The 26,247-nt window shown below is 37.8% G+C and overlaps 1 long non-coding RNA gene across 1 annotated transcript; it reads left to right on the top strand.

Annotated features, from left to right (window-relative positions):
- Positions 1-4,276: 4,276 nt before the first annotated feature.
- LOC127946862 (uncharacterized) lies at positions 4,277-24,725 on the top strand. The gene is made up of 4 exons (XR_008151185.1): positions 4,277-4,359; positions 5,311-5,443; positions 20,557-20,792; positions 24,535-24,725. It is a non-coding gene; the product is annotated as an uncharacterized LOC127946862 (long non-coding RNA).
- The last annotated feature ends 1,522 nt before the right edge of the window (positions 24,726-26,247 follow it).

The following is a 26,247-nucleotide window of genomic DNA, read 5'->3' as shown; positions in this document are numbered from 1 at the left end:
TATATCTGTTACCATGACCATTGTAACAGATATAATTTCAGGCAAATATGATCTGTGCTGGTGATATCTGGTCATTCGCTAGTCCAGATTTGAGGGATTATCAGTAGGACTACAACTGGTTTCCACCCAGCAGACCATCTTAGTCAAATTGGTTAGAATTTATAGACCACCTTGGACTAGCAACAAACCAGCTATATGTTCTCAAAACCAGTTTGACCACTTTTTAGACAGTTTTTTTCCACCTAGTTTCAATTATAAGCCAAAGATCCAAGCTGGTCTAGATGATTAATCAACTGGTCTCAAAGCTGACTGATTTGGTTTCACCCTTCAGTTAATTTTGGACTACTTACCAACTAGCTTAACCAGCTAAAACCAACATGGCCTTGTTTTCTAATTCAAAGGCAAAGATCTGATGGAAAACATTGTGATGTTTGAAGGACAGTGTGTTCATCTGTTGTGTGCACTTAATAATGGAGAATCGTTTTTTTAAACAAAACAAACTGATGCAAGACAAAAAAAGAAAAGTAAAACATGTTTGAGAGACAAGGTTTTTGTTTTATGCTTGTCAAACTGTACCTTTCTTCCAAAGAACTGTACAAGAACTTTGAGTCTGGAATTCAGGGAAGCATTTCTCTCCCTCTTTCCTCTCCCAGGGACAGAGTTTGATCTAAAATTAGGTTTATTTAAGGGTTTGAGATCTTGGCCAAAAGTGCTCTGACATTAATTCGAAACAGCTCAGCCCAGGTGGGAGGAGGAAAAGAGGGGCCCGCGGTCTGTAAATAAAAGCCAGTCCATTTTTATCATCTTCTTGGTCTTTTGGAGAGTCTTGGATTGACATTCCTCCCTGCTTGAGCCTGATGCTCCTGCCTGACATCATTAAGGAGGAATGCACACTGTATGTTCTCTGTTTCAGTCCCTCCATCTCATGTTTAATTCCCCTCTTTCCCGAATGCCAATCTAGCTGTGCTTTCATCATGTGAGAAAGGACGTTGAGGTGAGAATGAACACCACCATTCATCAGCACCGAAGCCTGGCACACACTCAGGAAGCTCAGGCTGTTTTTTTGCCTCTGTGGTACCTGCAGACGCAGTAACTGCCAAGATTTTCACTGACCTACTTTCTGCCAGTGTTGAATATGAGTTATTAGAGGCGCCCGGGGGGCTGAATTTTTCCCTGGACGTGTGCAGGGCTCTCCTTTCCCCTCTCGTGCTCAGCGCCGCCTTTGTCTCTGCAGAGAATGATATAAATCAGCCAACGGCTGTAAGGGAAGAATGAAGCACTGTAGAGTCGTGGAGGGGGTGTGGAGTAGAGCTGCTGAATCCAGTGGTTTCAGTGTCTGTGGATTATTAATATCTTCCTGCTGATAGGGGAGCCATGCTTTATGTGAATGTTCAGACCCTTCTCAAGTCCACTACAAATAGATGAGTTCTTCAAGAGCACATGTTGGACACAGATAAAGCATTGTGCTGGACAAACAAGGTCTTTAAGGGGTAGTTCATCCTAAAACTAATATTCTGTCATCATTTATTCACCTCACATTCATTTGACTTTCTTTGACTTTTTTTCACCCACAGAACAAAAAAAAAAAAACATTAGGTAGAATGTTCACACTGCTCTTTTCCAAACCTGGGGACCAATTTTTTTTTACGATTTTTCTTTTCTTTTTGGAATATGACTTTAATTCATTCATCATTGAGTCTCTAGACATGCTTAGACCTGAACCTATATCATGTATGGTGAGTCATTTACAGCACATGTAGTAAATATTGACCAACTAACTTGTTAACTACTTTTCTGGGAGACTAGTAAATTTGAACTTGTAGTAAAAATAACAAGATGAGCTCAGTAATGACGACTTGGTTCCACATACGGAACTCGCAGTATAAAAGTAGATGAGCTCTTGCAGTTCTTCCCAATAAAACACATCAGAAGTGTGTAACCTGTTCACACTGGTGTGTACCTCCTCGCTTATTGTCTTTCCAGTGAATGATGCATCACGGGAACAGCCTCTAAAGATTGTAGAGATCTGCAAAACAGACTCTCCACATGTAGGTGCAATGACATAAACACTCCCCGTGCAGCATTTAGTGAGGGAGGACAGACATTCACAGGAACGTGTTTGTCCTCATAGCTCAGGGGTCAGGCATTGGGGATTAGGATGCTTTTATTGTATTTTACAAAGGAGGCTTAAAGAGAACAACCGGACATGTCCAGGCACGCAGTGAGTGTTCATTACATGTTTTCAGCATGTAAACCTTTGTTACATAAGAGGGGTCACATTCTTACAGAGTGATTCACATATTCTGAACATCAAAACACAAGAGTGTTAGCAGCCTTTTAAAGCATCTTCAGGTGAACCCACGTGTAGACCTGCAGCTGTGGATGAAGGATGTTCATTTTGGAACAGGTGTGGATGCACAAGACACCAGAGGGCTCATATGTTCTCATAGTGACCTGTGAACACTCTTAGAAAAAAGGCTTCATTGGGGTTCTATATAGAAACATAGGGTTCTTTATTCAACTCCAAAGAACCTTTTATGCTAAAAAGGTTCTATTATGACGAGAAAGAACCCTTTTGGCAGAAAGGTTCTTTAGGCTATTATTCATTCATGTATTACATTATTCTGCAACATTTTGTATTTGTAATTAAATTATTGTTTGTAGTAGCTTAATATCATTGTAATCCTGCTGATTTTTGGAGAAAAACTGAAATGGCACTCTTCGTGTGATATTGAGTAACTGAATAAAATGATATAAATATATACATTTTCTAACCCCCATATCTTGAATTTTGTGATCATTCACATGCATTCATAAATGCAGCTTCTCCTCCTGTCCCTATGGTAATTTCTCTACTGTGCGACAGAGAGTCGCTGGTTATGACGCAATCGTTTTTTTTTATGACACAATCGCCTTTTATACATTTTCGTGTTTCTTTAGAAATAATTAATGGACAAATGGAGTAAAATGTAAACGCCTCCGATGTAAAGTTATTCACTGTCAAAGTGACGCCAAAATTAATGGGAGGCAATGGAATGCTAACAGCAGGTGGTTATCCAATGGCTGCGCCCAGGGGTGCTTCAAAAAATATGAAACCCTGCCCTCTGCTCCGAACTCCCGAAATGACTCAAATGATTCACGCTCCGAACTCCCGAAATGACTCAAATGATTTGCGAACCCGCGCCGAACTCCAGAACTGATTCAAATGATTCGCGATCCCGCTCCAAACTGCCTTAAATGATTCGCGATCCCCAAACTGACTCAAATGATTCGCGAACCTGCTCCGAACTCCCGAACTGACTCAAATGATTTGCGATCCCGCGCCGAACTCCCGAACTGATTCAAATGATTCGCGATCCCCAAACTGACTCAAAATGATTCGCGAACACGCTCCGAACTCCCGAACTGACTCAAATGATTCGCGATCCCGCGCCGAACTCCCAAACTGATTCAAATGATTCGCGATCCCCAAACTGACTCAAATGATTCGCGAACCTGCTCCGAACTCCCGAACTGACTCAAATGATTCGCGATCCCGCGCCGAACTCCCGAACTGATTCAAATGATTCGCGATCCCCAAACTGACTCAAAATGATTCGCGAACACACTCCGAACTCCCGAACTGACTCAAATGATTCGCGATCCCGCGCCGAACTCCCGAACTGATTCAAATGAATCGCGATCCCCAAACTGACTCAAATGATTCGCGAACCTGCTCCGAACTCCCGAACTGACTCAAATGATTCGCGATCCCGCGCCGAACTCCCGAACTGACTCAAATGATTCGCGATCCACAAACTGAGTCAAATGATTCGCGAACCCGCTTCAAACTCCCGAACTGACTCAAATGATTCGCGATCCCGCGCCGAACTCCCGAACTGATTCAAATGATTCGCGATCTCCAAACTGACTCAAATGATTCGCGAACCTGCTCCGAACTCCCGAACTGACTCAAATTATTTGCAAACCCCCTTTGAACTCCCAAACTGACTCAAATGAATCACAATCCGATCAAATCACAATCAAATCAGCGCTACTATTGGCTTAGTTCTCTAATTTCATAACATTTACTGAAATTAATGTACGAAAAGTATGTTTTTGTGACGGGTAGAGGAAATAATTCTGCTGTATGGGTAAAAAAGAAAAAAAGTTACCCCACCACTTATTTTTTTTTATTATTATTATTTTGTTTTTAGAAGAATTGGACTAAGAGTTAAAATTTCAAGTATTTCACCACTAAACCTGTAGAGGGCAGTGTGGCGCTTTAGTGGGTTATTAGGAGACCGACAGCTCGAGTTCTGGGTCATATTAAAACTGCACTTGAGCATGGCAATAACGTGTTCGTCTCCTTATTCACAGGTATGGGTAATAACTCTTTTAAAGTGATTTGTATTAATCATCCATCGTTGTAACTAAGAAGAAATGGTTGGAAATGATGTGGGAATGTGATAGTAGGATAATAGGACAAGATTTAGGTTGGAGAAAATGTTAAATGTTATCTGCTAACTCGTGGTTAGCAAAATTAGCATAGATTAACCAAAGGGACATAAACAGAATGTCTTGATTCAGGTATGTGGAAATCTGTAAGACATTGGATTGTTTCCTAAACACTTGTCTGTCAATCATTCTGATTATATGCATTTTCATCTACGGTGTATGTTAATTAAAAATAGTATGCATTTTTGCAGCTATTCTATTAGTTAATGCATGTGAAGGCATAATATTGATTACGAGGGATATTTCATTTGAATAACAAAATGTGATGGGGATTGTTTAAGGTGTTAACACTAGTTTTATGGTTCAAAACTGGATATTGGGATACTGGAAATTTGGATATTAATGCGTTTAAGATTATTAAAGGTGTTACAGTGAAATTTAGTTAATTGCATATATGTAATTATTCATAAATATATGGGAAAGTGACACTGTTTCAGAGTGATTGGTATCATTGTTGCATTTATACAAGTCAGTATCATTTATGGTGAAGAAATGTTTTTCTTTGATTAAATGCTGTATTCAATATCTCAAAGTATTATCAATACTACATTACACAGAGGTATTTTCATCTTTATTGGGTTATTTTGTTCATGCAGTTATGCCAATATTAATATGTGAGAACTAATTGCAGTGCCTTGATTTTATTCATATGAGTATTGTTAAAGTGACATTTGAATGCTATTTTATTGAGAATTTTGGGATGCTTGTAGACAAAGTATGATATGTCCATCTTTCAGCTGTGATCATCTTTGAGTCATATTAAAACTGCACTTGAGCATGGCAATAACGTGTTCGTCTCCTTATCATTCACAGCTTAGTGCGTGATTTGGCTTGTGCCGGCGCAGATTCCCCTACGTCTGGAGCCGGTAACATTTTTAACAAATAAAATATCAATATTTCCATTCCGAACTGCTTTCCAAGTCAAAATGTCCACGAACTTAACCAGGTGAGCAGATCACTCTCTCACTATTTGATTGCTCTAGTCTTTCTCCAATCATCATCATCATCATCATCCACCAATCAGAACACACGAGAACTCTTTGAACACAGCTGCTGTGCTTCAAAAGCTCTTGCAGCAGCTCAACACTGGTTTTCTCTGAGGTGGTTGGATCACATCAGATTGTGGTTAATCTTACAGATTATGATTTATATCTACTCTTCCTCTCCCTGCAGTTTGGTAATATAAAGATTCCTTGATCTGATTTGAATTGAACTCCCACCTCTTCTGTGGGTTTTATTGTTCTGGGTCTGAATTTGGGATTGTGGGGTCTCAAAAAAAGAAACATTTTCAATCTCCAAGGTGAACGTTATGACAACACCAGTGTTGTGCTAGTTACTAAGAAATAGTAAGTAGTTACAGTTACTAGTTACTTAATTCAAAAAGTAACTCAATTACTTTGTTGATCACTTACACCAAAAAGTAATGCATTAGTGTTCAAATTAACTTTTTAGTTACTTTTTTAAATAACTTTCTTTAATGTTCCCATTAAAGCGCTTTTATGCGTTATGGTCTATACAAACACAAAGTAAAACAGAAAGTAATTTTTAAAGACTATTTTGATTAAGTCAGACCAGCACAAACTGAATATTGTATATCACAAGGATTTCTGAAATAAATAACAAAACACCTGAATAATATATTCAGAATCAAAAACTAAAGTGGCTTCTGCATCATAAAAGCTGTTGTGTTGAGCCCTTAAAAATGTTCCTTTCACAGCTTCAGTATGAAAACTATCAACAATGGACAACACAAAACATTTTGAAATAAATAAATGAAAGCAATCTGAATTACTCAGAATCAATTTTGAGAAACATATACATACTAGGGCCGGGACTTTAACGCGTTAATTGAGATTAATTAATTACACAAAAAATAATGCATTAATTAAGATTAATTAATTACAGAAAAACTTATTTTTGCACTGCGGAACGTTTCTCACTGGATGAGTTTCGGCGGGACCGATTATACTGGAGCACCAACTAGCGTTCGCATATCACTGCAGCACACAGAGCCTCAAGTATCACCTCAACGCAAAACATATAGCAGCTAGCGTAGACTTTACACTTTATGTTGAACTATGTATTATTTTGTATGTGCAACTGGCACTTTATGTTGAACTCTTTATTGTTTTGGCCAAGGTTATTGAGAATTGGACTTAGTATATTATGGCTAGACTTGGTTGAACAAAAATAAACAATATTTTGTTGCTTAAACTTATGTATTCAGTCATTATTCAATATTATATATATAAATGCTGTTTAAAAATGAAATCTATATTATCATGCTAAGGAGCTGCCTGAAAGCCAGTAGAGACAGGCTGCATGTTTTCAACAATGTTTCACCTGTATGAGAAAAACATACAGAGAATCACTCAAGACACTTTGCTGTAGACCCATTCCACATAATAATATTCATTAAAACTGTATGTTAACACGTAGGAGCTTGCTGCATGAATCCGTGAGTAGGCTACAGTTTACAAATCCATGGGAACGGACTGCGAAAGTGTGCGCGCAGATTATGAATTCGTGGGTACAGATTCAAAAACCGAGGGTACGGTTTACAAAATCTGAGCGCACGGATTGGAAATTCGTGTGCTAGGAAAGGACATTCGAACCAGAAAGACACAGCTTACATTTGACTAAAAGGTTTTTGTCTTTATGCTCAAGTAAAGTGAAATAATGAGCATATTTATCTCTTGCCTTGACTCGCCATGACTGCCGCACAATACTTGAATAAACGGAAACACGCCCACAGTGCGTCTTCGTGTTTACAGTGGTTGGCATCCACCAATCCTACAATGCATCACTGCTGCAAACAGTTTAGGTTGCACTTCATTCAAAATTTATTAATTTTTAAAAAAGTAACGGACAATACACCATATGGTAACGTTAACAGAGTTAATTTATTTAAAAAGTAATGTGTTACAGTATTAGTTACTGTCAAAAGCAACTGAGTTACAGTAGTGCGTTACTTAAAACGTGTTACTGCCCAACACTGCCTGTGAGTAGTCAAAATAATGATAGGAAATGAGTTGTGTGATCACTGGCAGAATAGAACACCGAATCATTCCGTGTTCTTCAGGAGTCCCCGTTCTGCAGGTGTATGTCATTGACTTAAAAATCTATAACTCCTTCAATTCCGCTCATGGACTGGATGACATCACATGCAAATGCAGCCTCCATTAAAATGCACACTGTTAAAGTTCATACTAGCATAATATCTGTTCAACAAATGTTTGCAGAGACTTGTGTGTGAAACAAAGTAAGTTTCTTGCATTGCATATTGCTTTTTATTTTCCACAATTTGGAGTTCTTTCTTGGCTGCAAAGGTAGTGGTAGCACTGCTTTTTTGTATTCCTGGCACCAAGCAATGGAACAGAGTAGGAATATCCTGTATCTGACATTGAATGCATTATAATGAGCGACAGTTCCGCTCGAGCAGTCTGGGGTTAAGTGTCTTGCTCAAGACACAACTGTGATCAAACCATCAACTTCATGAGTGTCACCTGAAATCACTGTTTACACTAACAAGTGATTTTCCTGTTTTGTATGATTTGGAGTGACTGAATCAACCCTCAGACTTAAAATTAAACTTTACCAAGGTGCATTATAAAACCTGATGGGATGCAAAGCCACCCTACAATCACACCACAGTTATACTGGAGCCAATCTCCTGAGGGCATTTGGGTTTGTCTGCCCCATTTCCAGTACAGCGGTGTCAGATGCATGTTGAAAGCAGTGGCATGCGGTTTCTGTGCTGTCCCAGCCATAGCTTTGAAACACCAGCCCCACCGCAGGCTATTTTAGGGCCAGCCACAATCATGCTTGCTTGCTGCCCAGATACTGTCATTCTCCTGGGGCCCGTGTCTCAGCGCTGGTCCTCTTTGTATCCCTGAAATTGCAAAGTGGCGAGCCAATGGCATCAGGAGTGTCCATCAACAGCATTTGCCACAGTGCAGACTCTAGGGTCCACGTTTTGAAGGGTCTGGTGGTCGGGGCATATCCTCATGGAGGTTCTCCAGGTGAAGAAAGGACCAATTCTTTCTATTCAGAAAGTCTTAAATACTACTTCAAACAGTTCTCTGGAATACCTACCCTCTCATTCAGCTTAACTAGTCATTTAGCATTTGCTTTATACCCAAAACGACTTGCACAGTCCTCCTGGAATGACCCGGGGTCAAATGTCTTGCCCAGGATGACTTATGAATTGTACCTTGTGAACTCAAACCAACTACCAGATTTTTGTAGAACTTTATTCATAGTTTGTTTCTACTCACCTAGTTCATAGCAAAAAATCCATTAAGGTAAATCTTGTGGACTAAACTATCCAGTTCTGTGGTATACCTTGTCTCCTGTCAGTGTAAGCTGTTGTTATGTGATCCATTTAAACACATATTGCTCTCCCTCCCTCCTTCTGCCGGTCGCACTGATCCATCGAGACGAGCGCCAATGTGGCACCTCTGATCTTGGCTTCCAATCTCTTCATGCATCAGCTCTGAACAAAAGGCAGATCCTCTCCATGCTTTCAATTTTCCACCCTCATCCTTTGATTGGCTGCAAGTCAAGACAAGTATGAAAACGGTTTATAAGGGTGGAAGACAATGATACTGGATTTTGGTAAATATGGGATTTTACACATTCACAGGTGTTTTTAGGGCATCATTGCTTTGAGGTCTTGATATATCCCAATATCAGTCAAAGGGATGGTGAAAAGGCAGTGTGAGGGAGAGAGTGAGAGACCGTAATCATTACAGGACTTAAAATAGAATAATTAGAGAAGCTATGAGTACTGTTCCTCTGCCCGCGCTGGCCACAAGTACAGCCATTTACTCTTGCTCTTCTGGTACTGGCCATAAATCACTGTTTTCTGTTTGTTACTATGTCTGATTTTATGTTTGGAAGATGTTGAGGCTAAATGAGTGAAATCTTCCTTTTCAGAGTTGGAAATTATCCAAAATATTGGACGCATTGGGGTTTTGTGGGTTGTTGCCAGGGTGTTGTTATCAGCAAGGAATTTGTTATAGTATAATGAGAGGTTGCTAAGTTCTTACTAAGCAGTCACTAGGTATTTCTAGGTAGATGCTTGGGCAGGGTTCTTCAAATGTTGCCCTGGAGGGCCAATGCGTTGCAGAGTTTAGCTCCAACCCTTTTTTTTCTTCTTTTTTTTTGATGTCTTGATGAAAGCATCATAGTAGTGGAATGGTGCTCATTTGAACAGTTCACTTCCTGAAGCATGTGTGTAAAATTTAAACAGGAATACACAGATTTTTCAACAAACCGATCGCAAAACACAATATATCAATCAATGTTAGAGGGTCCGTTTTTCTTCTGGGAATCATTTCCTACAACAAGCCACAAAAAAGGATCTTAGCTTGATGCTCGTAAAAATATTTCCATTTGATGATTTGTGACTGCTCATGAAAGTGACACGCACTAATTAAACAAAGATCGACTGTTTTCCAACTCGTCTGCCAAAGTCCGGAAACAAAGATGGTCCAAAAAACAAAAAAAAAGGGATATTCTCTTCTGTTGCAGTAGCATTTAATTGTTCCCAGAATGCTCGTATTTCACTGACATCTGTATGCTTAATGGTTTAATGCACTGATTACTGATATCAATGTTTGATCTGAATCTGAGTCAAACGCATTCAAGATGCTGAATTACTTTTTTGTTGATTACGCTCATATTTTTAGCCCTAAATTCAGATTCCTTTGATTGTGAGTTCATTGATTTAATTGATTTCAATTGACCTAGCAAAAACTCTAACTAACCATAACCCTGACTAATCCTAACCCTAAGGCTAGTATTTGCTGGAAAATCATATAGTATAACCGAGTAATGGAGTAGAAAATCAGTGTTACATTCCAGAAAAGTTGTTGTTTGACCATAGTAGCTTTACAGCTTCCGACAGAAAGGGGAAGTTTCGTTGAAACTTAAGCTTTTCAAGTTTAAAGCTACTCATTATGTGTATAACTAAATTCTGGAAAAGTATGCTGTTGGCTATTTAAAAAAGTGGACAAGGCCTTTGATATGTCCTCACCAAACGTCCTGTTTAGTAGGAAATACTACACCGCATTTTGATGGAAAAATTAGCTTGTAGTTACTAGCATCGCTATTTTTAGTCAAATATTGTTAGCATTTGTAGCAGGCCTTGGCATACCTTTAAGAGCTCCCAAAGGAGATGAAGTTTACAAATGGCATGCTTGGTGTTGTTTTTATATTGTAGCCGCAGCAGAACTAAATGCAATGCAATTAGCAGGAAACCTGCTGTAAATTCACCAAACCAATTAAACTGGACTGTATTACTAGCTGCTGGTGAAACCGGAGCCTTATTTTAAGGCGCTCATTAATCAATGCCAAACCGAAGGGCTCACAGCAGCCCGGCTGATGCAGGACATGTAATTAACTCTTTAAACACAGGGAATAAAAATCAGGCCTGATTGCAGATACAAGTTATCCTTCCTGAGGGACGCAGACCATTGGCTTTCTAATGGGTCTTGCCCCGCAGAGGCGTAAACCATCAGCGGAACTGGCTCCGATCCAAACCGCAGGCCTCGTTAAACAGCAGGAAACGAAGAATCACGTGAACACCTCTTCAGTGCAATTTTTTTAAATAACCATCATCTGAAGATGACCGGCGTCTCTGTGACCTTGGTTAATAAATCGAAGTTGTGGAATTTCAGTGGCATTCTGTTGATAGAACAATAGGTTATAAGAGTAAAATATTTGCTAGTTGCTAGTCAGTTGTTTTGAGTAACACTGCCATCTACAATTTAGTTTTGGTACCAACGAAAACTCATTTGGTGCCGGCTGTGCCAGCAGCAGTTGAATTTAGATGATGAGATGACCAGGCGTGTATGTGGTTAAAGAGCGGCTTGGTGCACTATGCAGTGAAACATAATGTAGGACGACACAGTGAGGAGAGCGAGCGAGAGAGAGATGTTTAACCGTAAAATAGCCTGCGCCGCTCATTTGAGTAATCAGTCGCGGGATGCGAGTTTAATGGCCTTTAATGGTCTGTTTCCTGATATCAACTGCAATCAGCGGTCAAGTGCTCAGCCATTTATGAGCTTAGAAAAACACATTTTCTGAAAATAGCTTCAACACATTCTCCATTTGTACCTCGCCCGTGTTCCTTAATGAAAAAAAAAGAAGTGGAACCACTGTTTTTTGAAGGGAAACCGTGGTACTCTTCTTGTCCGTTAGCATAAAGAGAAAACAAATGCTAGCATTAGTTCCTACTCTCTATAAAAGGAGCGTGGAATTTGGAGGACTGCTTTTAGAATTCGGTGGAAAGCAAGCGGCCGCAATTTTAAACCTTTGGGTTGGTTTTGGCAGCACTCTCGTCCAAACGATCTTTGTGTTTCTCATTATGCTGCTCATATGGAAGAAGTTAGCAGCTCAAACCCTGTTAGCAGAATGCTAATCACTCTGACAGCCAAAACTGAATGCAGTCCAGGTTTTAGAGTGGAATTCACAAGCAAGAGGTAAACGGCAAACCCAACTGGAGGCAGACCTTGGAGGTGGAATGCTGAGCTCTTTTATTCCAGGTCTCTGTGCACGTAAAATGTTTACAGGGTCTCTGGTGGAGTGATAGCCGACACACCTGTGAGGCCACAGAACACATGACCTTTATTGGAGTTACTTCTGGAAGCCTCATATAACACTAGTTACAAATGTTAAGGACCCTCATCCAGCATTAGCATTCAGTCTTCTGCTGCTTCAGTATTGTGGTGGGTTTGTTATGCCTTTTTATTTAGTCAGTTTTAGTCAATAATTATATAATTTTAATCTATTCAAATATGTCATACAAAATAAATAAAAATTATTATAAATATAGAAAGAGAGAGAGAGAGAGATGTGCACATTACATATGATACATTTTCATAGTTTTTATAGTTTTATTAATAAATATATACAATTGATTATATATATATATATATATATATATATATATATATATATATATATATATATATATATATATATATATATATATATATTTATATATATATATATATATATATTTATATATATTTATATATATATATATATATATATATATATATATATATATATATATATATATATATATATATACACATTTACTGTAAATAATTTTTTTCAAATGATATGTTCTTAATATTATATATATAATTTGTATTTTTTTTGTAAAGTGTATATTTTATATTATCTAGTTTATATATTCATTAAATTATTAAAAAATGTAATATATTATGTAGGGGTGTAACGATACGCGTATTCGTATTGAACCGTTCGGTACGACGCTTTCGGTTCGGTACGCGGTACGCATTATGTATACCGAACGGTTCGTTGGAGTAATTAATTATATTTGAAAAAAAAAAAAAAAGAGAGAGAAAGAAATATAATGATATGCGTTCAACAAGGTAGCCCAATAACCCAAACAACGTAACAGGCAACGCCCCTGACACTCCCGAAGAAGAAAAAAACACCATCTTATATGTTTATGTTAGGCTACTCAGCAGGCGCTCGCTCACTCAGTACGCGCTGAAGGCTCGTTGCAAAATAGCCAATGCGTTTAACAGACTAGAAATGAGAAGATCCTCCAATAACCAACAGGTCTGGTGTTTGGGTGCACTTTGGATTCCCTTTAAGCTATAATGGTGATGGCAAGAGAGTGGTGGATAAATAAACAACGGTATGTCGCATCTGCAACATGACAGGGTACACCAGCGGGAATACAAAAAAAAAAAAAAAAACCAGCGGGAATATCTGGGATATATGCGTCAGTACTATCTGGGAAAAGACGAAAAAAAGGAGAAACATGCACGCAGCAAACTATCCCTGAAGCATTTAGACACTATAGCTTACAGGGAATCCAACCCAAACACCAGACCTGTTGGTTATTTTAGGATCTTATATTTCTGGTCTGTTAAATGCATTAGACATTTTGCAACGAGCCTTCAGCGCGTGCTGAGTGAGCGAGCGCCTTAGGGGCCGTTCACATATCGTGCCTAAAAACGCATGGAAAACGCTAAGCGCGTCTTTCTCCTCCTTTCCAAAGCGCTCGGGCAGAAGCGCTCATGAGGCGTCTGTCTTTGCTAAGCAACAATGACGTGCTCTCTCCATGAGACGCGGAAATTTCAGCGAAGGATAAATGGATTTGCAGCTCTAAAAATCGCTTGCAGTAGCTCTGCTACTGAATTTATTTCAAAATTGCAATCCATATACAACTATGATCAGCTGTTCCTTCATCTTGGCTGAGCTCTCAACGTTGTTACGGGAAAGGATGAAGCTGATTGGTTGGTTCTTGTCACATGACCCGCGGTGCGCTTGCGGCATTCTGAAAAGTTGAGATGTTTTTACATTTTGCTGTATCTAAAACGTATCGAACCGAACCGAACCGAACCCTGACATCAGTGTATCGTATCGAACCGAACCGTGAATTTTGTGAACCATTACACCCCTAATATTATGTAATGTGTGTACATTAGTATATTATATATAATATATTTAATAGTTTAATAAATACATATATGATATAAATTGTTTGCATTACTTTATTAAAAAGTAATTTATATATATTCATATATAATTTATACAATTCATGTAATATATAATTCATAAACTGTACAGTATGTGTGTGTCTGTATACATGTTTAATGTGTTTCATTCACACACACATATATATATATATAAATATATATATATATATATATATATATATATATATATATATATATATATATATATATATAAACATATATCATTTGAATAATGTTATTTACAGTGTGTATATATATATTGGATTTACAGTTTGGATTACATTAATAAAAATAACATTTCAGTTTTTTAGCTACATTCAGCTAGAGTCAATGAAAGTCCAATTTGGGGCCTCAATAAGGGCCAGTCAAACACATCACTAGCAGTGATTAAATTCTGCATAAAGGCCCAGAAAACACTCCCATCCCTTTACTTTCCAAATGAAATAAGACGGTCCCTCAGAGGTTTGAGTGAAAACACCTGGTCGGTGTATGAAACGAGAGTGGACTGCTTGTTTCAAGGCCTTGGCATACAGCGTATAGCACAGCTCCAACACCATAACAGTCATGCGAGCAATGGCACTGATGCACTTTTAGACCCCTGCAAAGTTTTACAGAGCTCCACTGTAAAGTCCAACCACAATCTTTCCAGGATTAGTCTTTCCATGATTTAACGCTGCTCTCTCCTGACCCCTGGAATGCAGTGTATGACAGATCTATTTTCTTACATTGTTTCACCTGCTCTAAATAGAACCACATGTTGCGAGGGACCGCCTCAACGCTCTTTCACCCTAATGGGAAGCATATTGGGGGGTTACAAGGAGCCACAGACAGCCGCAGGGGCTTCCATTAGACCAAAACGTGACACTCGGATGAAGACGAGGGCAGTGTATGGAGATAATACCACAAATCATAGGTGAATTATGGGGCAGTACCATGAAAGGAAGTCCCATCAAAATCCAAAACCCAGTCAATCACCAAGCCCAAGTTACTGTGAAGTCCGTGTAGGGTTACAGAGGAATCTGATCGCTTGTTCTCTGATTATGGTGATTTGCTGGTTTGATGTTTTTTTTGTAGTGATGCTTTCAAGAACTTTTCGCTTGGTTTCAGAACTGAACATTTTCTGCATGCTGGTGTTGATTCCCTGGTGTAAAAGACCTTCTTGTTCTTTATCACTGGTTTGAGATTAGCACAGTTCAATGGGATGAGACCTTTTAAAGGGGTCATATGATGCAATTTCAAGTATCCCTTTCTCTTTGGAGTGTTACAAGCAGTTTGTGCATAGATAAGATCCCTAAAGTTGCAAAGACTAAAGTCTCAAACCCAAAGAGAGATTCTTTATAAAAGTTAATACTTGTGCACGCCCTCCTAAAATGACTCATTCTAACACACCTCCACATGTCTATGTCACGATGTGGAACGATTTTCTACAACACTGTTTCAGAACAGTTCCATCCAAATATTCATATGTGCGCACTGCGCAGCACGTTTTATGGTTCTTAAACCTGGAAAAGTAGCCTACAATCCGTCTGTGCACAAAGGCTGTTTCTATAAAGTGGGGCAATTCCAACTTTGCAAGGACAGACTGATGCTTCTGACTCACAGCCAGTAAAATGATTACTTGGGTTTTAAGCAGCGTAGAGTAGCGCCTTTTGTTTGTTGTTTCTCCGATCACAAATGCACACATAAAGAGTTCACAGCATGATATGCAACGCAACTCGTTAAAACACAGTATATTTCATAATCAGTAATCATGTCCCCACTGGATGCAACAAATACTTGGTTTGTAATGGGTTTTATCGGTTTTGTGTAGTCGTGCTGGGAGACGGCATCAGAGTATGGTAAGGGGAGTATGATTTCCGTCACACGCTTGAGATATTCAGCCAATCACAATGCACTGGATAGCTGTCCAATCAAAGCACACCTCGCTTTTCATAACGATGAGCTTTGTAAAAATTAACACGTTTCAGAAAGGCGGGGCATAGAGCAGAAACAATAATGTACATTGTGTAAAATAATGATTTTTATTTAATTTTTTACCTTCGACTGCAATAACACATTGCATTACTCCAAATACACAACAAAATGTTCTTTTTAGCAACGTCATCCCACCCCTTTAAAGGTGCCATGTGTAAAAATTGAGGTAAAAATATCCAAAAAATGACCTACACGCATCAAAAGAATGAGAAGAAATAAGGGCGATGATGTCATTTAAAAAATGTCAAGTTATAGTGCTGCAGAGATATCAACCTTAATTAGCATTAGCATTACTAGCCACAGCCCGACAGGTGTCGTAATACTAGTTTCAGCCATGGGAGGCGGTATGCGGGCAACATAACCACTCTAGAGTAGACCAATTCACTTTATTAAGGCATACTGCCCCCATCTGGTATGGAATGTGGAGTATGACTTGATTTTTTTGCCAGACATGATAATGGCACCATTAAGCTAAATTTTAAGTCCAACAGATTGCAGACTTGAAGACAGAAAACAAGCACCAAACCAAATGAGAAGATTTGAAGCCACAATTGACTGCTAAAGAAAATACACTACAGACTAGTGCTTATTTTTTGTAACTTCCTATCAGTAAAGAGTTTTTTTTAAGGAGATTAAACCATCAATAAGGCTCTGATATACTTATTGTGATGTTCATTTTTGTTTTTCACTTAGGGGTAAAAAGCTTTTTTAAATACCCGAGCAGCAGTTTACCATTAGCAAACATCTAGACGCCGCCCTACTACTTCAATTACTACTTTAAAGCAGCTTTCCATTGTGTTTATATTTTTACTTGTGATAGTCTGACCCACAAGAAATTAACTGAAGAAGAGTTAATTGTCAAGAAGGCGGAGCCACAGAGCCACACCCACCTATTATGTCATCACAACGGACCAATGAAAGCTGTTTACCAGCTGGAGCAAACTTTTCTGGAAAGTTGCTATGTCAAGCTGTTTTAAATTTCCAAAACAAACTTGGCGTCACACCAGTTAGTTCTTTGATTTTGCTTCAAGTAAATTGGGGCATTTAGCTAGTTGGCTGGTCTTAACTGCCCATCAGACATAAGCTGAGACAAGAAAACCACATGAATATGGTTTGTTTCTAGCAATGTGAAATGGTGAACAGAATACTGATTAAACTAACCTTAGCTGTGTGTAGTTTTCTGGTCTTCACTGACAATCAAACTGATTTCACTAATCAGGGTGTAAGTATTTTGGCATCTTGTTAACTAACTAGAAGGCAAAAAGTGCCAAAAACTACTTTAAAACCATCAAAAATTTGCAAAAACTAGCTAAATATCAGTAATGGCCAGGCTGGTCATTAAGCTGAGACCAGAAAACCACAAAAAGTTGAACTTTCTTCTTGGACCAGGAAACTTTTGTGATTATGTGAACAACTTGTGAACAAAAACAGATTCTCTGCCATTTTTTCTGCCATCCAGGGCCGGCCCGCGCCATTGGCGGTATAGGCAAATGCTAAGGGCGCCACTCATCCATAGGGGCGCCAGAATGAGTGAACGAGTGAATTTCTTTTTTTTTTTTTTTTTTTTTTATGCATTTTTTTTTTTTTATAATAGGCTACTATTTAAAAACCATTAATTCGAAATACTACCAAGAAAAAAAAAAAGAGCCCGGCTCTTCAGTCTTCCCCCGCCCATCGAGTGCTTGAAGTGCATCAGAAACAGAGCGCGCGCACGATCAGTTGTTGTTAATTTGTTGTGTAGCGTGCCCGACGCCGCATCCAATATAGACAGCACTGCTTTTGTTAACACACAGCTCGTAGAAACGGGCCTGGCAGCTCGCGCCTACGGAAGTTCTAAGCGGCCATGCATTATAATATTTTTTCTTCTCGTTTTCTCGTTATAACGACTTCATTTTCTCGTTTTCTCGACATAACGGAGTTCGTTTTCTCGTTATAACGAACTAGTTTTCTCTAAGAAGTTACAAAACTGCGCCAGCAGGTGGCACTATAGACCTGAATATAACTGATGGGGTGTTGTACACTATACACTTTACTGTACGCGGACCTTCCTCATGATCGCTATAATTTGTGCAGTCTTCATTACTGACATTTAATTAATTCATAAATGTTAAATATGCTTGAATCAATATGAATATTTTGTGTATGAAGTTCCTGCTAGATGCATGAGTTTCACCAACGCGTTTTGTGTCATAAAATAACTGCTTATCAAAACAAAGGTTGACGTCACTGTATTCTGTTTATCTACAGTAGGACGGGATTTAACGATGTAGGCTGATGTGCTTCTTTTCCTTATTACTAATCTTTATTGTTAACCATATTAATGAGAAATGTGATATATATGTAAAATCCATAGGCTTATTTAATTCAGTTTTGTTCTATAATGTTGTAATCATTTTTTTCTACACACACACACACACACTATATGTACACATGGACGCTTTTCAAACAGAAGCTTGTAACACACATGATATCTGCCACATCATATAATGACTACTACAAATTACTAATTATATATAATTTTATTTCAAATAAAGGGAAAATGAAAAGTGAGTTTAATCCAAGCAGCTCTAATTTCGCGGTGTTGCCATTTAAACATGTTAATTACAAAAACAAAACGTTCGTTGTACTGTCTCTGGAAAAATCAACAGTGATTGATCAGCCTTTATTTATATACAGTATTGTAGACGTTATTACCTAGGCGAAATATAGGCTACAGTATAGCCCCTGCATGGTTGTCCATCAGATGCCTGTCAAAGTGCCTAGCAACAGTAAAACTGTCATGTCGTTATAATGAGAAAACAAACTTTCGTTATGTCGAGATAACGAGAAAAATAAGTCGTTATAACGAGAAAACGAACTTCATTGTCGAGATAACGAGAAAATTAAGTCGTTATAACGAGAAAACAAAAAGGAAAAAAAAATTATAATGCATGGCCGCTTAGAACTTCCGTACGCGCCAGTTCCAGACACGGTGAAAGTTTCCTGATTGTGACGGAAGGCCGAATTTACATGACACATTATAAATGAGCATAGTCTGCGATAGATACAGTGCCGAAGAGGATAAAGACAGAGGTAACGAGATGTAGTGAAAGAACAATTTATTGCATAGGAGTAAGATACTATAATTTCATGGCAGTTATTTTTACCTTAAACTTAATGTTAGCAGTTGTTCTGAGTTCCCAGACTGTGATTTTGTACAATCATGTCAGTTTTAAGACGCACTTTTTATTATCACTTTTTTATTAATGTTTTACTCTACAGTTGTGCAGTTTTGGGGGGATACAGTACAGGCCAAAAGTTTGGAAACATTACTATTTTTAATGTTTTTGAAAGAAGTTTCTTCTGCTCATCAAGCCTGCATTTATTTGATCAAAAATACAGAAAAAATTTAATATTGTTATATATTATTACAATTTAAAATAATTTGTTTTCAATTTATTATACTTTAAATTATCATTTATTTCTGTGATGCAAAGCTGAATTTTCAGCATCATTACTCCAGTCTTCTGTGTCACATGTGACATCAGTCGATCACATGATCCTTTAGAAATCATTCTAATATGATGATTTATTATGAGTGTTGGAAACAGTTCTTCTGTAATGTGTGTGTGTGTGTGTGTGTGTGTGTGTGTATATATATGCTAAATCATGAACACAATGACAGGGTGAAATGGGCTGTGATGCATGGGGCACCAGGTAAAATCTTGCCTAGGGCAGCAAATTGGTCAGGGCCGGTCCTGCTGCCATCAAACTGATTTTCACTCACCAGGCTGTCCATCTCTGAAGGTTTTAGAAGTGTTTTAGATACATGTCAAGCTAGCAGGTGCCCAAAACTGCTTTAAAACAGTAAAAAAAATAATATACAGTATGTTGATTATCAGAAAAGCCCAGGCTGACCAGCAAGATGAGACCAGAAAAAACAAAAGTTGATTTAAATAGTTCCTCCTTCAGCAACATTGATGAGTCAACCTGTGTGATTTTGTTGAATGTAAATAGTTAACTTGTGAACAAATCTGTAACCTTTCAAACGTGACAAACTTAGCCGTCTTTTGCTGTTGGAAATGACTTACGGGAAACGCATTGTGTCTCATGTCAGTCCAGCTAGTACTTCAAGCCTTTAACCTGCTGCTTATGTTTTCCTGTACTGAAAGTTAGGCTTAAAATCATTCCAAAGTCATTTCTCACACAGCACATTAAATAATGTAACTGTCTATCAATTAGCAGCAGAATATTAGTGAAGGCAGCCTTGTAGTTTACACCCGACATTAACTGCTAAAGTTGCTAAACATTTATGTATTCTTCTTATGCTGACATATGCCATTTTTTGCTATATATATATATATATATATATATTTTTTTTTTAAGCATTTAGTAATTGTAAAGTCCATGTTAGGCATTTATTGTGCAACAGTGACATCTGGTGGCTATAAAACTAACAACATGCTTACTTCACTTGCTGCTATCAGGAGAATTGTTGCAGACTCTTTAATGTTTTTAAGCATTTATTTTAGGCATCGTAAATGAAGCAACTTATTCCCCCCCACATGTGTTTCCACAGGTTATTTCTGCGTTTTCTACATTCAGCTCATCTGTCACCACTGGTGCTGCAGACTCTGATCTGGGATGGAGATCTGAAGGGGACAATTACAGCTGTTGACTAGCAGGCAGCCAGGTGCAGAGAGGGGTAATGAGTCTGATCACGTAACGCCGAGCTCACTGCAAAACTGAAGATCATCACCATTTTCATCTTTATATCAGCAGTCTATGAAAAAAGCAATTACAGCAATCATGAAGGTTAATAATATCTGTAGTACATATCTGTAGTGTTCACCAAAAATGTTGTTAAATTTGTTCATAGTATTCTTTTTTTATTATTATTATATATATATATATATGTATGTATGTGTTTTTGGCCCAAAATGTACTAATACTCACTTTAGACCATATAAACCCTCCATAGGAAGCAGTGCTTTTTTAGTATAATTTTATAGTTCAGTATATATTTTCTATTTTTACATTTGAATAATTTTGTAAAATATATATTAACTTTAAATTTACTTAACGTTTTAGTCATTTTTTATGTCTTAAATTTATATTTGGTCTAATCTAATTTAAATGTATTTATTAGTTTTAATTATTTTATTTAAAAACTAGCTGAAATAAAAAAAAAAAATCTGACACAAAATTTAATTTCAGCTAAATTGTAAATAAATATAATAGAATCGAATCAAATCCAATTTAAGTTTTTGTTTATTAGTTTGTTATTTTAGTGCCAAACAAAAATCATTGCCTTGGCAACTAAATGAAATAAGTTGATGGTTTAACTATATATATATATATATATCAGTGGTGGACGAAGTACACAAATCAAGTACTTGAGTAAAAGTACAGATACGTATGATAAAATATTACTCCAGTAAAAGTAAAAGTACTCCTTTTTCAATCTTACTCAAGTGAAAGTACAAAAGTACTCAATTTTTTATGTACTTAAGTAAAAAAGTACTGAAAGATAGATGTTTGCAATTTTATATAGGCTAATTTAATTTTATATTAGCACTTTTTTTTAATAATCCTACTGCTCAAAATACCTGGGATTTTTTCCAAAATAACCACTATATGGAGTGAAGATATATTTTTGTTGTTGATATGGACTACGCTTACGAGAGTAATGTTCACTGTGAAGCTTACACTGTGATGTACCTGAGAGAAAACAGAGATGACCATCTGATTTTCACAAGTAAGAACAAAGTATTTTAAAGTTTGTTGTTTTACAGAACATCACAGTTATATATGACATGATAATAAGGCCTGAAGATTTTAAGGAAAATATAATTGAAGGAGTGGATGCCGATTTGCCATATCCTTCATACTGATATTAATTATTTTATTACATGATTTCTTGTTTGACTATTAATCAAGTTATAGCAAGAGTGAAATGTGTAACCTTATGTGTGCTGTATTTCTTTTCCTCAAGATTAATGTCCACATATTATGTGTGTGTATCCAACCGTAATGATAAGACACTCGCCAGTGCTAGAAAGCCTTGAATTTTAGATAAGTTCTCTGTGTATGTGTGTTAGTATCTGTCTGTACAGGGAGAAGCTCAGACAGTCCCAGGACAAACGATCAACTGCCAGTGTCCAGCATATCAGATATACGTCTTTGGAGAGTTTTATCTAGGTTTTGGAACCAATCAGAATTTTGTTGACTCATGTATTGACGCAATTAGTATCCTCTGTCAGGGTATAACTGTGGTTGATTTTGTATTGTACTGGGGGCGGCCTGCGAACTCCTTTGAGAGTGTTGAAGCTGACTTCTGCTGATGAAATTGCAAACTATTTTCTTCAAGTAAAATTATTATTATTAATTGAACTCATCTCTGAGTCCTGGTCTTCATTGCGACATATCTGGTCCTTGGGTTTTAACTGTAAATTCCCCTACATAATTAAATTTTCATAATGATTTTTTCCTTCTCAAACCTTGTCTGGGGTGTAAAAACACCCCTGGCCAAACTGGGTGCATCTCTTCCCCTCTTTGATAATTACTGTAGTAACCATGTTCTGAACATCACATCCTTTCTTTTGTACCTAGATGTAATCTATATCTATATCTATATATATATATATATATATATATATATATATATATATATATATATATATATATATATATATATATATAGGTGGTTGAATAAAAATATTTGGACATTATTTATAAAATTACCTCAAGTTAGCACCAGCAAGCTTGTTAGCTAGACAGTTAGCATCAGCTAACAATATTTAGGCTACTTATTTTCAGAGCGGTTATGAACAACGTCCTTAATAACAATGGATGAAAAGTTTAGAGCTTTACTGATGATTAAGTCTAGAGTGTGTCCACCTTTGTGTGTGGGTCCATGCACATGCTGAATCGACAGGTAAAAAAAAGCCTCAATATTCATTTATCACCAATTAACTGTTTGACAAACTTGCTTTGATGTCCAGATCTGAATTTAAAAAAATCTCAAACATGCTCCAATTTCCCGATCTGAATCAACCGAGTCGCGAACAGGCTCCGAAGTGCCGATCTGAATCAACCGAGTCGCGAACAGGCTCCGAAGTGCCGATCTGAATCAACCGAGTCGCGAACAGGCTCCAATTTCCCGATCTGAATCAACCGAGTCGCGAACAGGCTCCGAAGTGGCGCTCTGAATCAACCGAGTCGCGAACAGGCTCCGAAGAGCCGATCTGAATCAACCGAGTCGCGAACAGGCTCCGAAGCGCCGATCTGAATCAACCGAGTCGCGAACAGGCTCCGAAGCGCCGATCTGAATCAACCGAGTCGCGAACAGGCTCCGAAGCGCCGATCTGAATCAACCGAGTCGCGAACAGTCTCCGAAGTGCCGATCTGAATCAACCGAGTCGCGAACAGGCTCCGAAGCGCCGATCTGAATCAACCGAGTCGCGAACATTCTCCGAAGTGCCGATCTGAATCAACCGAGTCGCGAACATTCTCCGAAGTGCCGATCTGAATCAACCGAGTCGCGAACGGGCTCCGAAGCGCCGATCTGAATCAACCGAGTCGCGAACAGTCTCCGAAGTGCCGATCTGAATCAACCGAACAGGCTCCGAAGTGCCGATCTGAAAACTTCGACCAAAGAATGTAAAAAATAACTCCATTTAATATTACGGTTGCGGGGAATTTGGACATGCATGAGTTATTTTATTTAATCTGTGTTAGTTTAAGGTTATTTTATTTTATTTTTTAACCTAATACACGGAGACGCTGATAGATGTGTCTGCTTTGCACTGGAGCATTTCAGTGGGCTTAAATAGTTCTCTCTTTACAGCGGATTTAGTTCCCAAACAACTGACAATTTTGACCTAAATATGATTTTCAGTTACAATAATTAATCCTAAATTTCGATATTAATAACTTACTTTTAGCAACATCAGACGCACGCACGCTCACAAGATCTGCCTGTTCTTACTTCAGGAGACTCACACTAAACGGTTCATTTGAATCAGTGAGTGGTCGACTCCAGAACAGCTGCAATCGGATCATTCTAATTCGTAAACCGATAAAAAAGCGATCTGAGTAAAGTTTATTTTGAAAAGACTCAGTTCATTCATGATGAATCAGACACCGCTTCTGCGTGTCGGAGCACGTAATATATTATAGGGAGTAACTATATGTTTTATGAAATGTAGTGAAGTTAAAAGTACGATCTTATGCTTTGGAATGTAGTGAAGTAAAAGTAAAAGTTACTCAAAATAAAACTACTCCAGTAAAGTACAGATACTTGAAAAATGTACTTAAGTACAGTAACGAAGTAAAGCTACTCCGTTATTGTCCACCACTGATATATATATAGTTGAAGGTTTACATGCCATATATATAAATGTTATTGCAGGTAAGGTTTATTTATTATTATTTTATCTTTATGATATTAATTCAAGCTACCTATAGTAACACTGGTATAGGAAGCATATTTTTGTCATTGTGCTAGATTTTCATTGACAGTTCCACTGTTCTCATCCTGGTTTGTCTCTGGCAGTGTGGGCATGTTGGGTTCTGTCCCAGGACATCTCGTTACAGCACACAGACACTGTGCTGATGTGATCCAGCGAGAGGAGTGTGAGGATGAGGAGGCAGACCTTCCTCTGTACGAACACTGATTCAATGCAATAAGCTTTTGACAAATTCCTTTTAAACAAACTTTACAATAACACAATTCCTTTAACCATGTGTCTTTTTGAGAAGAGTTTTTCCTTCTTTAACCGCTGAATCTCCCAAGGTTGTTACTGTCATCTTTGATTAACCACTGAGGAGTTTAAATGGGGTTATTCTCTGTAAAGCAGCTTTAGAACAAAACCGTATTAATTAATTGAGCTTTACATAAACGGTGAACTGAATTGAAGACATACAGATCAAACAATAGCATGAATTGTTAAACTAGTCAAGACGTGTGGTTCAGGGAGAGTATCCAAGGTTCTTTTGAGCAGCAGTCAGATGATAAATGACATCCCTGCAACTGTGTGATGCTCTGCAAGGACTTTCATAACACGTGGACAAAGTTACATGGAGTTCAGGACAGAATGCATACAGTCTGAATGGCTTTTCTTAAATTTGGTTTATTTTCTCATTTTGTATTTCAGAAACATGCCATTGTTTTTGTAATTTGTAGTTTGCTTTATTCCTAAAATACATTCAAGTTTATTTGTATAGCGCTTTTTACAAAATAAATCGTTACAAAGCAACTTTACAGAAAATTATGTTTCTACAATATTTAGTAGTAGCTAGTAGTTTGTGCACATTTGACAGGATTTTAGAAAAAATAATAATAATAATTCAAGACGTAGTCAGCTAGACGATGAACTATCAATATTATTAATTAAGTTATTATATGATTCAGTCACACATTTAGCAATAATTGTTAGTTCTGTTTGTTGATTCAGGGTTATCATCATCTGGGGTCCTCTGAGGGTCAGCATCATCTCTTCTCAGGTGTTCTGGATCCAGACTGGAGCTTGTTTAAATCCTAGTTACCACAGGATGTGAATCCCGTGGCGAAACATAGAAACAAAATACAGACATCATTAGCATAGCTGCTGATCCAACAAAGTAAAATTAGTTTAACCCAAGCTAATGAATAAAAAAGCACCTTTGAACAGATGCAACTACACTCACAATTAAAAAGATACATTATTCGAATGCTTGGCGAAAGAGATGTGTTTTTAATCTAGATTTAAACAGAGAGAGTGTGTCTGAACCCCGAACATTATCAGGAAGGCTATTCCAGAGTTTGGGAGCCAAATGTGAGAAAGCGCTACCTCCTTTAGTGGACTTTGCTATCCTAGGAACTACCAAAAGTCCAGCGTTTTGTGACCTTAGGGAGCTTGATGGATTGTAACGTGGTAGAAGGCTAGTTAGTTACACAGGAGCTAAACCATTTAGGGCCTTATAGGTAAGTAATGATAATTTGTAACTGATATAGAATTTAATAGGTAGCCAGTGCAGAGACTGTAAAATTGGGGTAATATGATCATATCTTCTTGACCTCGTAAGGACTCTAGCTGCTGCATTTTGGACGACCTGTAGCTTGTTTATTGACGAAGCAGGACAACCACCTAGAAGTGCATTACAATAGTCCAGTCTAGAGGTCATGAATGCATGAACTAGCTTTTCTGCATCAGAAACAGATAACATGTTTTGTAGCTTGGCAATGTTTCTAAGATGGAAGAATGCAGTTTTTGTAACATTGGAATTA

Source organism: Carassius gibelio, chromosome A25, assembly GCF_023724105.1.
Source record: "Carassius gibelio isolate Cgi1373 ecotype wild population from Czech Republic chromosome A25, carGib1.2-hapl.c, whole genome shotgun sequence".
Taxonomy (NCBI): domain Eukaryota; kingdom Metazoa; phylum Chordata; class Actinopteri; order Cypriniformes; family Cyprinidae; genus Carassius; species Carassius gibelio.
The sequence above is the reverse complement of the archived record's forward strand: the minus strand, read 5'-3'. Positions and strand labels throughout refer to the sequence as shown.